Raw genomic sequence first — 15,750 nt, 5'->3', positions numbered from 1 at the left:
ATAACACAAGATCCCTTTTCTAATAGACATAGGGCAAAATACGAGGTTGCAGAATCAGTCCCAATGACCCTCAGGTGTTCTCGCCTCGACACAGTCTTTAATGTTTAATTATGAACAAAGTCGAGCCATGGGAAGCTCATAAGCATAGAACAATATGAGGTTATTATTTTATACTATTAGTTCATTTCATTATTGTAGCTAGCTTATGCCCGGGGCTTTGAGAACGTTGGACCGTTTGCAGGTAAGTTATTACATTTGGTATTCTCTTTATATTGCTATTTAGGTCATATTGTGTGCTACTGGCAACATACAGGGTGTAAGCAAGATAACTGTAATGACTTTTGATGATATAGAAACGGTTAATCTTGACATTCTTGACTCAGCAAATGTAGCCATTGCTTGAAACATTTTCTTGTACGTATTGATATTAATATATGGATATGATATGATTTTGTCCTAATAATTGTATGCCGTACTATAAAAACGGCTTTTTTTTCTAACGTATCGTAACTTCCCCACCAGAGATTAGAAGCATTGAAACTCGTTTTCTAACGAAATGCCTTGGTGGCCCCTATTCGAAAAATAATTCATGAAAAGAAAGCTCAAAAACAGTTATCACCTAGTCAATATCTAGTATCAACCGCGTATAAGATTTGTTACATAAAAGATATTTTGTTCTATCCATACATAAATTTCTTACAACTGCTTAAAATCATAACTTCCGCCTCAATCAACATAAAACACAATTCGTACTAACGATGTATTCACGATTGTAGTATTACCCCGTTCATAAATAATGGATGTGACCCGATTATTATGGTAACGAATGCATGGCGCCAACCTAGACGGCGTTACAGATCTGATTCAATACAGAATTGATCTCGGTGGAGCGTTGTAAAGGTGACGTTCGGACTCTCAGACTGAAAGTCTACCAGCGACATCGCTGCAGTACCGCTGCAGTAAACTTACTGGAAACTGCACGCCGACGTTGCAGTTAGCGTGCAGTTCCTATACAAGTTGCAGTCGGGTTGCAGTCCGTCTGTATCGGCCCTATTACTCGCCTAATTCCCCCGATCCTGACAAAGTGTAAACGCACCCTAAGCCCTCATTTCGTTTTCTTTCGTTTTGATTATGATACGATGTTGGTAGTGTGGTATTTATTTAGCCATTGCTTCTTTTATTCATTAGCAGACTGCTTTGAAAATAACAGTAGGAGAAAGAATAATGGCGAATTCGATAACACTATCTGAAACCTACTCCTAACCGTGTGGTATTTAATGTGTGTTGAAATACTGTACGCGTTTGGATAAATTACCTCTCTAATACGAATTCTCCATTCGTTTTGCCTCTGTAACTCGAAAGACGAATAAACACATGTCAAAAAAAAAACCAATTTTAAAACTAAAATGGGACTTAATCGCGTGCACTTACTTTTATTATTTGGCCTGATGCTTCAGTTATAAAATTATGAGTGATAATGATAAGTGATAACCGTGTTGTCCGTGTTAGTTTAAACGTAACCTGTAAAACGTAACTCGATCTGTTCGATGAAAACTCGTTAACAAGAAATTTTAGGCGTTTCCCTTTAGAATAGCTTAGAATTGTGCTATTGAGGTTCTACTGCAGGTATTTATATTTTTAACAAAGATGGACAAATTAGCAATGTCCGTTGTTAAAAGAAGGTACAGTAAAATGGAGAGCTCTTGTTGCAAAATAACTATGATCCGCTAAAAAACATAAGAAACATTCATAAGAGCTTGTTGCTAGGCCTACATGAATAAAGTATATTTTGATTTTTTGATTTTTTGAAACCTTAGAGGTATAGACGGTCAAGCAAATCTTGTCAGTAGAAAAAGGCGCGAAATTCAAATTTTCTATGAGACGATATTCCTTCGCGCCTACATTTTTCAAATTTGCCGCCTTTTTCTACTGACAAGATCTGCTTGACCAAGTATATATAAAACAGTAGATACTTATAAAAATTTAGGTATATAAAATAGCTTCAGTGATTAGGTTAGAGGCAGGGGTTTTATTGGCTACTAAATCAGTTCCGGTATTTTATTATCGTACTTATCCCGGATTCTTATTTATTCGAATGGCCATGGTGCCAAGAATGCCAAACCACGACCTTCACCATTATTCTCATTGTAGAAAAACCAGTTTACGTTTGTACCCCAAAAAGGCATAGTTATTTTGATTCTGGAGTGCAGATTTGTATTGGTCAGTCTCAGAAAATGGGTTCCGGAATCCAATAACAACCTTCCTTGGCAGCTTATTTATACTGCATTATCTCGTTCCAAGTTTGAAATAGTGCTATCACAAAAGGATGTACGTCACTGACTATCTTCATGAATTTGCTCCGTTATGTATAAAGAAGAAAGCATCTGCATTGTAGCAGGCGTCGGCACTGGATTTCAAGGTCGCACGTGCAGGGTCAGTTGCATAGATTGTTGCTGTAAATGTTCCTGTATGTTGCCATTATAGAACGTTTAATGGTGATGTCACCACCTGGTTCTCCATTAGCAATGCTGCCGCTGTCTTAATTGAAATCTTACCTTTAAGCAAACTATTCGATGTAAACGTAGGATGCTGTATTTGTCACGAAGATACGAAATAGCCGGAATGGCATTCGAACTCTAAAAACATGTCTACATTTAATATTTTTTCTCAAACAAAGATTTAATAACATTATATATACAGTGGTACTACTAAACGAAATTAATAACTAGCTTAAATCTAAAATAGGCCCTTGAGGCATTGTACCAAGGATGCTGGCGGCATTTCCTCGCTGTATCGCAATGCTGATACGTTGTGCGAGGTAGCCGCCAGCTCTTCGGTCACCAGTTACGTCAACCAGGCGCTTCGCGATTTCTGCGAACAACTTATGCGCGCTGGGACCCCATGGACCTAGAGTTTCAACACCAAATGGTACAAAATGGTACTCTCTACCGAGGCTCTTATATTTGTTACGTTTTAGAATTTCGGCGCTTTCCGCCGCTCCGCCCGCTTTTACAGTAGTCCGTTGGAGGTGGGACGGTGCCAGTGTGTCTACGCAGGTAGCATCCCACACCAACATCCGTCCCAAGCTCCAAGGAACTAAGGACACTCCATCGGGCCTCTTGCCATCATCTCTGATAATGCCAGTCGGCTCAAGAAGAGCAGGCACATTGATGGTGGCAAGAGACCGACGGACTATGTCATTAAGCGACGCATGTCTCGAAAAACGGCCTGCACTTTTTTGACAAGATAATCCGTGGTGTCCCAGTCGGTCCACGTCCGTGCCACAAGAGCATATGTGTGTCGTACACACCGAAACCCCGCAAGTCGCAAACCAGTCGCCAGTCTAAGGGAGGCCGGATCCAAGAAAGTACCAGTATTGGGCGAAGGATGGGCATGTAGCCAGTAACCGGCTTCCCGGGCTCCGACCGCCAAAAGCCTCGCGCGGTCTGGATACAGGTCCAGTTGTTTAGGAGAGTATTGTAAGTTAAATCACAGTAAACATTATCCCAACTCCTTTGTGAATTTGGGTTGTCTGGAAATTGTTTGCCTGGGCAAGCAATTTTAAAAGCATTTTTGGCGTCCTCAAAGCCCGCGATCTCACAGTTTGTGGGCAAAGCCCTTAAGATATTTCCTATGAGACCAGACCTGCTATGAGTGGACGCCAAAAAGGCTGGGGAAGCCACACTGGAAATTTTGCGAATTCCTAAACCTCCAAACCGAATGGGGAGGGACGCTTGAGACCAGGAAGGCTCACTTAGCTGAATGTTTAGAATCGTCTCTAAACTAATTTTGATCAAATCATCTATGGGCGACAATAAATTTTGATGTTTCCAGAAAGGACAACAGCGGAGCACATACGTAAATTTAGGGACAAAAAGGCAGAATTTAAGAATCACAAGAGCATAATGAGGGCTAATTTCGAGTAAGCGATCCGTGTGACTTTTGAATTTAGTTATGGAGTTAGAAATATAATCGGGAAAAGATTCTTCGAATATAGGAGAACCCAGGAGGCAAAGGTCTACTGATTTGATATTGGGAGTCAGATCGTCAAATTTGGGTTGTAAGTTGGTCAAAGTACAAGAAGATTTTTGAATAAAGAGTTCGCATTTACTGAAATTCAGTTCTAAACCAATATTTTCGAAACTACTCTTAATAAAAGACAAATCAGAGAGTACAGTATTCACGTCACCTCCTAGGGTTCCGTCATCTGAGTACCACACATTGAATTTTGATTTTAAATTTTTGATAATTGGATTTATAGCCAAACTAACATACATGACGTTTAATATTAATTTGACATTATTCGATGCATCTCGGTACCTAGTTCAAATGTATTTGTGCGAGCCTTCGAGCAACACGGAAGGGAGGCGGCATTCGCACTATTTCCCCTCTGCCGAGGTACAAGATTAGCGCGTCAATCTAATCTAGCGCGGGTAATAAAACTAGTTGCACTTGGATTTTTCACTAGACCGAGTCCAGACGCGCGCGTGAACACTGCTGCACAAAAATGCCTGTTTGCTCGGTTTTATGTTATAAAAAGAGATCGGGGACATCAAATTTACAAAAAGAAAGTGTTACATTTCACATGTAATATTTTTTTTTACATATCATACGTTTAATTACATTCAAACACAATTATTATATTTTAGTCTCATGTAATTGTTGGATTTATCGATTTTGCTCGCTCAGTACAAATTGCGGATCGGTCGAGCGACAAATCCGACTTCTCATCTCTCAGAATACAATAACATACTTCAACGAAAATGTGTTAGTGTGCGTGTTGTGACACTTGTCACTCGTCCGTACACAAAAAGAGATCGAGGTTTGCAAGATTTGTCTTTGACGTGTGTCATTTTCTATGTATTTGTGTCGTCGTTACAGATTGGATTTTGTATGTAAGTTGTGTGAGAAGTGCGACTGTGTGCACCTTTCCCCCCGCGTAAAATGGCAGAAAGATTTGTACGGTGAGATATCGCTTGGGCCCCTCCCTTCCGATGTGTCGGAAGCCGGTGTTGCTCGAAGGTGCGAGCGAAAAGCACTATCAAATCAATATAAGATTTCGATAGTTCGAATGCTCCAAGTATTTCATCTGCATTGTGGTGAGGTCAGCAGATGTGCGCTTGTCATGAGGCTTGCAAGGTTAATTGGCGTTTGGCGACGCGCCAACCTCGCGCTGGGGTAGCATGAATTTGTAAAGCGGTAATTACTAGCCTAGTGTTATTTAGTAGAAAACAGAAAACAAGCTGTTTGTGATACAAGGTCATGTTTTAAAACCGCTAATGCTCTGGTTTCCTAGGAAAGCGGTGCCGTCATATAGCGGCCGTCTCCATACAAATACTACGACATCCATATTTAGACGCCGCCTTGTCGACTAAATAGTGTTTAGTTTTAAGTTTATAAAATACATATGTATGTTAGTCTGTAAGGTATTTGTAATATGGGCCTTGTTGCCTGAATTAAATTTCTAAATAAATTAGCCGTCCTAGGAAAACCGATCTTTAGGCCTGTGAAATACACGCAACAACGACACACACACAGACACAACATACAGATGCTAAGAGACAATATACAGGGGGGAAGGATTTAAGTATATACTTCGTCAAAAAGCTTTTTAGAAACCTTGACAACATATTTTTAAAGATCTATCAAATAATGTGGCACGCGTTCATAATGACTGAAAAATGTTTTTACTTTTAGTTCTTTTCACTTTTAGGTGAAACGAACATTTCTGGAGATATATAAAATTGTTAGAGTTAGACCAAGCTAAGTTGGCAGCGATTCTGATAGCCCAGGCTGTGCAAGTGTTATTTAAACGTAATAATTTCATAGAAGTTTGACTTAGCTTGGTCTAACTCTATGAAAGAAAGCCACATTTCCAGCAAAAACTAGCGCCCAAACTATCCCACAAAAACGCCTGCATTACTAAAGCTCACAACAATATGGCCCTAACCTAGGTCCTAGGTTATGTACTGTATCCTAGGACCTAAGGTTATAAAAATAAATCTACCCAGTAATTGTTTCGTTTCCCTTGGAAACTGCAGCTTCTTGCAAGTATAAGGCCACCAACTATGACTAGAGTAAGGTCGATGTATACTTCTTTATTCGCGAACAGATGTATAAGATACGAATCTATTATCATGTTACGCCCTTTTAGAATTAGATGGCAGATTAGTGGTACACCTCCGTCCATTTGCAGTAAACTGTGTTAGGTTAGGTATTGTAACATAGGCTATCTATCTGTTAATGGGTCAAACAGATCACTGTGTTATGTCTTTCCTGTAGACATACACAAGAGTTAAGGGCTATAAAGGTTAATTTTCTTATTCAACCCTTATCCACGTGAAAAGGTCCTCCTTTTATTTAGAGAACTACGATAAAATCATTGCTTACATGCCCACAAGCTGTTAACTATTGCCCACAGGAGAGAAAAATGCACTGTTCGCGCGAACACACTAGTTTTCTCTTAACACAGTGATCTGTTTGACCCTAATACTTAATAGGTATTACACGCGTTAGTGGTCGTTTCAAGCCGCGTTTGTTCTCAATCAATTTTAACTTCCTAAGACTCAGAGTCCTTTTTGCAGTTTTGAATTGTGTCGCTTAACTACAAACTCGGGTAAATCCATTCGACCGTCTCAGCAAATATCTACCCTATTACCTTTTCTTAATACCAAAATCGCATAATCTGACAGATGGGTTTACCGGAGTTTGAAGTTAAGCGACTCAATTTGCAACCTTCTTTTATTCCATATTAGTTCAAAAAAAATATAGTTCATTGTAGTTCACAACACAAGCCTTATTGAGCTTACCGTGGGACTTAGTCAATTTGTGTAATAATGTCCTTAATATTTATTTAATTCGATTTTAATTTGTTCTTTTTAAAGGAACTTAGGACTTAATAGGAGGTTAAGTAGGTATGTTATTATGTATATTAAGGCCCATTTAAACGGTTCAAGAACTTGAATGTGATTTTCGTTACATTGCTTTATAAAGCGGGCAAGGGCCCGTTTCTCAAAAGCTTGTAACTTGTAATACAAGCGAATGTCACTTTTTGACAGCCATTGTTAGAAAAGGACTTCGACTTGTATTACAAGTTACAAGCTTTTGAGAAACGGGCCCGATCTTACAAAAAAATCCTCAAGAGGTAGATTTCATAAACTTTAAATAGCACGCATCAATTCCCGGGGTTTAAGCTTTCTTCACGCCAGATTTCATCGAAATTCGTTCAAAGTTATGTTGCGATCTTTTCCAAGTTCCGACACGATCTTTAGCAGACGATATTTTCACAGTTTTTTATACATTACTATGGATTAGATAGACGATAATAATATGGATTAGATGTATACCATGTAACACGAAGGTATTAACCATTTAATTATACCATCGTTCTACCCGGATTAGGCCTAACTGACGCAATTAGTTCAACTTAATTACCTAATTCCTGCATGTCTGTGCGATGCAGATGTATCGGAGCTTCAGAACTAGATTAATCATAGACAATTTAACCCAATCCCGAGCACTAATATGTCTGGTTAGGTAAATGCCTATACATAACCAGGGTTATACTCGTACTGAACTAGCTAATTGATTGTAGGATATATGTAAGAAATAATCGTACAAAAACAAACGTACGTACGACATGTCAAACAAGGGTTGAGGGCTGAAACAGATGGCGCTGTACTGCGCCGTATTTTTTGTGGTCACTGAATTGTCAAAAATAAACTTATGACAACTGAAACCGCATCTGCATCATCTGTCAAATTCTAGACACGAATTTGTCTGACTTTACACATCTTACAAAATCAATGGATCTTTGGTACTAACTTTTAATCCGACTGAGTCCAAATACCTACATAGAATGGTTTTGGTGAGAAATGAGCTGATGATTCGACGCGAGTGATATGGGCCAGGGCCTGTAGTGTAGTGACTATACGATTCAGGATTAGTTACCAGGACATTGTATATCAGAATAAATGAAAACAAAACGTAATTAAACAAAAGGACTGAGCCGGCTACAGTTTTTGTCGAGTATGTTGTACTATTTGGCCGTACATTTAACGCTGATGGATTAAATCGCGCTCTTTCGGGCTTCGGGCGGATTTTGGTTATTTTCAATTGCAATGCGAGTCCAGAATCATTGAATAGATTTATGTCAAAAATAAATACCGAAATCCTGTACCTATAGAGATTACTATCTGGGAGACCGAGCTCGGAAAACACATAAAAACTCAATAATGCGCGTTTTCCCAGAGATAAGACCTAGCTAGATCTATTTATCGCCCCCGAAAACCCCCATATAGCAAATTTCTTCGAAATCGTTAGAGCCGTTTCCGAGATCCTCGAAATCTATATATAAAATAATATACAAAAATTGCTCGTTTAAAGGTATTAGATTTTTATATCAAGACGCGTGTGTCTGTGTGTATCGTCTCTTCTCGGTTCGATACCAATACGACTCGCTTTGTTATATAATAATAGGTACGTCGTTTTTTCCTAGTAGTCTGAACAAACAACTAACTCAATTTTAATAGGAAACATGTCATAACCAGGAGGCCAATTAGAACTTAAATTTTGACGTTAAAATGATTTCATCTTGTTATCTTTTTGCCCATGCGTCTCGCTCGCGCCAACGCCAATACTTGTCAAACAAGTACGATCGAAATGCACGAGCGAATGAAAACTAATTGACATTATTTAGACATCAGAATATATGTTCGAATTGGCCTCCAGGTGTTCTCGTGTTCTTATAAGTACTCGCAATCACTCATTCCCACGCAGTTGCTTAATACATATTGAGTAACTACGTGGGAATTTGCTTTTAAATACCTATTATGCTTTGCTTTGCCACGGAGTCTAGACATTATAGGTCGTCGGGTGAACCTGGATAGGTTCCAAAGGTCAAACAAGTTGTCCTAAATACAATATACATTCCGACGAACTTTATACAGACAACTAGCCCAAATTCTAGATCTAGACATAAGTCCGACCTTGTCCTAACGGGGCCTGGATTGCTTCCAACAGAACCGAGAGGTCAAAATAAGTGTAGGTCAATTGGAAATATCCCAAGCAAATATGAAGCGCTGGTGGCCTAGCGGTAAGAGCGTGCGACTTTCAATCCGGAGGTCGCGGGTTCAAACCCCGGCTCGTACCAATGAGTTTTTCGGAACTTATGTACGAAATATCATTTGATATTTGCCAGTCGCTTTTCGGTGAAGGAAAACATCGTGAGGAAACCGGACTAATCCCAATAAGGCCTAGTTTCCCCTCTGGGTTGGAAGGTCAGATGGCAGTCGCTTTCGTATAAACTAGTGCCTACGTCAAATCATGGGATTAGTTGTCAAGCGGACCCCAGGCTCCCATGAGCCGTGGCAAAATGCCGGGATAACGCCAGGAAGAAGAAGAATTGGAAATATCCCAAATATTTCGGCCATAACTTTACTATTAAATAAATATGTACGTACCCCTACGTAGTTCTCTAAATGGAACTTTAGGCATTTAGATAAATAAATAAATAAATAGATCAATAAATATTATAGGACATTTTTACACAAATTGACTAAGCCCCACGGTAAGCTCAAGAAGGCTTGTGTTGTGGGTACTCAGACAACGATATAATTATATAATATATAAATACTTAAATACATAGAAAACAACCAGGACTCAGGAACAAATATCTGTATCATCATACAAATAAATGCCCTTACCAGGATTCGAACCCGGGACCATCGGCTTCATAGGCAGGGTCACTACCCACTAGGCCAGACCGGTTGTCAATATCACTGAATACTTTAACAGATACTCCAAACATGACACTTAAAGTATGTATATGACACCGTAAGATTGTAAACCCGTTAGTTTACAATCTAACGTAGGTTAGGTTAGGTTTGTTATCTTCCTACCGTCAGTTTATAATTTAACTAGCGAGATTGTAAACTGACGACTGTTTGCGATCTTACAGTGTCATAAGTTAGGTAGACGTACACAGGGCCGCATCGGACGCATCGCACGCAATGGATTTTAGTATTCTTTGTATAGAAATTAGAAAGTCACACAAGTGCGTCCACTGATCCACGACCGTGGACGATCCGTTGCGTGCGATGCGTCCGATGCGTGCGATGCGACCCTGTGGACGTCTACCCTTTATACAAACTTTAAGCAAAAACATCAGGAAGGTGAGTTCCAACAATTTTAAATATATCAGGTATGAGCTAGATGCGCTGCGCATGATGGTAAAACGAGATCAATTTGTAAAGTTGGAATACCGCACCAGGGCTCGTAGCAGGTCGTTTATTACCCGAAGCCGTGTCCTTGGCACCAGGAGTGGGAAGCTGCCTTGGCCAACATACCGGGGCCGAGCATCGTCCTAGTTCGCATGCAACGAATATAGGTTGCATTTCAAGGCTGGTGCTTTATCTTGTGATGTTGTCGCATCTGTTATCCCGTGTAATTTTTTTTAGCTTGACGTTTGTCGATGTAAGATTGCCTGCTTTGCAAATGAGTAAGATAGGCCCCCTGGACTCGGCACGCCATGGTGGCGGCACAGATTAATAAATAGTTACTACGTAACAGATACCTCATTCCCAAACAAAAGCAAAAATACCTACGCTATAATAGCCTACAGAACCTTAATAATAATACCTGCTGCTCAGGACAAGAAGAAATGTACCATAATTACGCGCACAAAGAGTCGAGACTGTGTTGCCCGCCGTTCGAGTCACGTGCCAACGCGTCATCGTAAGAATGCGCTAGGGTTGTAGCTACCTTACCTATGATGATTATTGTAATAAAACGAATGTTGCGAATCAAATATGTTTTAGTTTTAATATAATGATTTATAATTTTTTCACTTCTCGGAATTCTCTGTTATTAAAATTTTATAAGTAGTTGAAAATATCCTAAATCGCGTAAATAATTTTAATAAATATTCAGGAGCAAAGCAACGGACAATCAACGGTTTTTAAAAGTTGTAATACGGTGCTACCAGGCCGATTCATTATTACGTCGTCAAAATTATTTAAAAATACTTTTTCTAACCCTTCAATATAATTATTAAACTTTCAGGTGGGACCTTTAGCCCGCCATAAAAAGATGAATTTTTATTATAGGCTTTTTCCTTTGTTTTTTTGACTTTTTCACCCATCTACTGCACAATAATTACGTGGTTTCGGCATTTCGAAGCATAAGCGCGGGAAACGCGCGGTGCAATGCGGTGCGGCCGCTTAGGCGGGCGTTCGGCGGCCCTCTGTCGGTTGTATCGTCGACGATACGCCGAGCGGTAGGCATATAGCGCGTGGCCTTGAGCGTGTGACGGAGGCCTGGTGGCGGGTCGTTTGTTACCTGAAGCTGTGTCCTTGGCACCAGGAGCGGGAAGCTGCGAGCCTTGGCCAACATACCGGGGCCGAGCATCGTCCTAGTTCGCATGCAACGAATGTAGGTTGCATTTCAAGGCCGGAGTGCTTTATCTTCTAGTGCTGTACTCGAATAATTGTGTTAACAGCTCTGACAAGTAAATTTCTAATTGTAGTTCTATCTTTAAAGCGTTATGCTTTTTTCGACTAACTGTTTATGGAATTGGACGCCCCTGCAGGTATCGCTGGTGCGACATGGTGGTAGCGGATCTCCGCGAATTTCGAGTCAACAATTGTAGCGCTGTCTTGTGTCGGTGGCCAAGTCTCATTTTGGGTCCCTGACAACGGAGTAAGTAAGTTTATGGAATAAACAATATTTTAATGTAATTAATGTATTACTTAGGTTCAGACACCTAAAGAATGCCGATAAATTTTTCAATAGTTTAGTATCTTCAACTCATTGGTCGGCTTAATCTGTAGCGCTACGACGTAGCGCGTAGCGTAGCAAAAGTTTATGAAGTTCGAATAGAATACAGAAAATTTGAGTTCAATTTGATATTCTTTTGGTTTTGTAGCGAATTCCCGATTAGAGCCATCCCACACTAGCGTCTCCCGAACGTCGGCGTCTAGTCAACTCTATGACTGCTGCTTGACGCTACGTTGGCGCAACTGCACAGCGACGACATTTTCCATAGCGCTGACTAAACGCCAACGCTCAAAAGACGCCAGTGTGGGTGGACCTTAGAAAAAGCTTCGTAAAACGAAATTCTCAACTGAATACAAAACTAAAGTCTAGGCTAACTATGGACTTACGTACAATTTATCTAGTTGGTCACATACATTTCCGACCAGTTTTTCATTTGATTGGTAGAAACAGCAACACTCTTAACTGTCCATCGGTGGACCTTTATGCCTTTTGTAATAAGGTTTACGAACTGTCAGTTAACAGTATGGGCGATGATTTAATAATTATATGCAATAAAGCAATAATAATCATTGAACCAATGAAATGTATAAAATAATACTTATTAGAATATGAAAGAGAATTATTCATTAAGCACAATTTTACTATACATCGGCAAAATGTTAAAATTATGGGATGTTTCCGATAATATTAAAACGGTAGCTTTTAATATAAAAGCGTTGGTTGCGGTTGATGCACAATTTATCTGCGGCAGCCATGCACTGATTTCTAAAATAACGTAACTAACTGATTCATCGTGTTTTTGATTAAAGTCTGTAGCTTTATCATAGGTATCGCTTCATATACTGAATGATTTTGGGATCGTAACCCTGAATGTCAAAAATTGTCATATTCAACAAGTTTTCCGATGGGGCTGACGTAATTTTCATATTTTAGCTTTTGTGCAAAAATTGTTACAAAATTTTAAGGTGCGTTATAGACCTACGTTCGTGATTTTTCTATTGAGCGAAAGTTGAGAAATCGGGTTTCGAATCAATGAAGTTACTAGAGAAAGCCATCAAGATACTGGTTAAATTTTTGGCAACCGTATTGTGATCTAAAAAAAGCGCAACGATCTTTCAATAACTCAGGCAGGCTGAACCTAAGAGCAAACCTTTTAATCTTCTAAGGAAACACAATTGCGAAAATAATAATTGTTGGTAAGTGCCTGAGTGTTTAGTTTTTACGGCGTTGTTTCGCTGACTCAAGGCACTTGCGGAGATAGTACCAACGGCTTTAAACCAGGGGTCTTATTACACTTTAAAAGCGAGTCCAACGGCCAGGCGAACCAGAACTAAGCAGGAGGGTGCTTAAAGTCTATAGGTACTTTAAGCACGGAGCTCTATAGCTCCGCTGCTAAAGTCCGAGTTGCTTTTAGTTCTAAAGCGATTAGTAGTTCGACATGGCGATCTGTCACGTTGAGTGAAGAGACAGTTATATATGTAGAAGACCCTCTAACATGACTTGCGTTCTCGCACGCGACTCCATACATCTAGCCTAACGCGACTTCAAGTATGGAGTGTGTAGTGAGGGTCTGGTTCTCTAGAACAGCATTGTATTCATAGTTATTAGACCGCAGTTTGACTTCAAATGTGAAAGTAGTTAAACGTACGTATTTGTATGCCGTAAGGCGCCACATAGTGAAACTGACTGAACTGTAACACCCTATAACCTATGTTGGACAAATAAATAATTTTGTATTTTGTACCTACCTCAAATGAATACAAATATCAATCAGGTAATGCACTTTTACGTTAAGACTTAAGAGCTAGAATTACTTAAGTCCGATTTGTGAAATAGGTGTTTTTTTCGACAGCCGATGTATGAGAATAGTCAGTGTTTGGTGGGGTATAACGGCACCACTTTTCAGCCTGGAAACATCGGGTTTCTTGAAGCCTATTAGGAACACCACTACCTACAAGTACTCGGAAGTCAAACTGCATAATTATGTCGGGGTGTCAAGCGAGTGAGTCTTCTATCATCATATCAGCCCTTTATCGCCCACTGCTGAGCATAATAGGCCTCTCTTCTAGTACGCCACTTGTCCCGATCCTGAGCTAATCTCATCCAGAAGTGACCCGCAATTTTCCGGATGTCGTCCACCCAACGAGCCAACGGACGCCAGGCGCTTATTCTTTCATTTGAAAGCGGCCACCATTCTGTTAACATTTTAGTCCACCTGCCATCACTCGACCTAGCAACATGTCCCGCCCAATTCCATTTTAGTTTGGTAATGACGAAACCCACGTCATGTACCTTGGTGCGGCGACGGCTCTCGACATTCCTTACTCGATCTTGAAGCTTGATACCGAGCATGGCACGCTCCATGGCTCTCTGTGAGTTAGTCTTCTAACAGATGACGAAGATATGTGTTGATGTGCAAGATGAACTAACGAGCTAAATTTGCAGTTGTTCCGGAAATCGGTCTCCACATTGGTTTTCCGAAGCATTCGACTCGCCTATACTGACTAACCGATGGAGACAGAGGAGCGTTTATGGCCTAGGCCGTAAACACATGCTGCGGTCCGCCACCGATAGTGACCCTCGTAAAAGACACGCCCTCTGAAGCCGTTGTTCACTACGCCTAACAGTGACTCACGCTTGAACGTCAACTGTGCGTTTAGTTCCGAAAACTCATTGGTACGAACTGGGGTTTGAACCCAGGACCTCCGGGTTGAAAGTCGCACGTCCATAGCCGCTATAGCCTATAGGCTATCAACGCTTTTAAACTTATATGTACTTATATCAAGATGATATTTTTAATATATGAATGTTACTCTTTGTCACTAGTAAATATGTACAAACAATTGGCGATGATGTCTCTAGGTGAAACGATCACTCAGCAAGTTACTATCGTAATAAGATATCACAGGAAGATCGTAGATCTTGTGACATTGGAGTAAGAACTACAATGATCTTTGATTCGCCCTTTAATCCTCTAGAGAATTGCCCACAAATCGCAGCACGGGGATGACGGATGGATGATCATTTACCTGTAACAAAGAAACTTTTGTGAGTAATCGTCGTCAAAAAATATACCTGTGGGCACAAAGTTGTCTTACAAACTAGTGTCTTGTTTTGTCATCTACTAACAGAAAACTTGAATAACTACAGAAGCCTGACTAGAGCTCAAATATGACCCCACGTTGACCTTTCATTTTAATTAATACGAGTAATTATGACCTTTTAATTAATGTAATTACTACGAAATGTCAGAGACAGGTTGAAAAAAACGGGTAATTTATATAGAGGGGACGTATAAAGCTCATACCTACTGTAATTGGAATAATCCTTCAAGTGGCATACGTCACTTTTCAGTTTTTGGAATGTAAACTTTATATTAATTAGCCAAATTTTAAATTTAATTAAAGTAATCGACCACGAGCCGGCGGCCTGCCATTTGAAGGGATAATATTAAGGAACTTTGTATTAAGGAAGTAAATACAGGTTTATTTTGCTATGACTGACCTCGTGAGAGATAAATAAATAGCTGAAAGTTTACAATAGGACCAACCCCCGGAAACACGAAAAGTTTGATGTTTCATTTCGATGATGTTTTCTATGGAACAGCACACAGTTTTCGCGTTTTTAGGATTGGTGCTATAGTAAATGTTCCTTAACCTTTTGAACGCTATCTGCCAAACCCAAGAACGTCATGCACACGTCAATATCTCTGGCATAAGCTAGCAAATACAAACCGTATTGGAAACGTCGAAGGTTACTCTGATAATGATAACGTTCGCCATAGCACTTAATACGCGTTTTGGGCGCGACTTCTTACGACGCCTTTAAGGGTTCTTGGTGTTAAAGGGTTAATACTCGTATAAGGGCTAGTTGCACCAACAACAGTTAACAGACTGACCAACGTTACGCAGTAGAAATCTATGAAACTTTTCATAGGTACAATAAAATTTAGCGAACGCTTTAACGGTGACAGAT

General features: G+C 40.0%; 1 protein-coding gene across 1 annotated transcript in view; it reads right to left on the bottom strand.

Annotated features, from left to right (window-relative positions):
* The window catches only part of LOC134791983 (uncharacterized), a 320,377-nt gene that overhangs the window by 140,796 nt on the left and 163,831 nt on the right, over positions 1-15,750 (bottom strand). The gene's annotated exons all lie outside the window — the stretch shown is intronic.

This window comes from Cydia splendana, chromosome 7, assembly GCF_910591565.1.
Source record: "Cydia splendana chromosome 7, ilCydSple1.2, whole genome shotgun sequence".
Taxonomy (NCBI): Eukaryota; Metazoa; Arthropoda; class Insecta; order Lepidoptera; family Tortricidae; genus Cydia; species Cydia splendana.
Note: the sequence above shows the minus strand (reverse complement) of the source record. Positions and strands in the feature narration are given on the sequence as shown.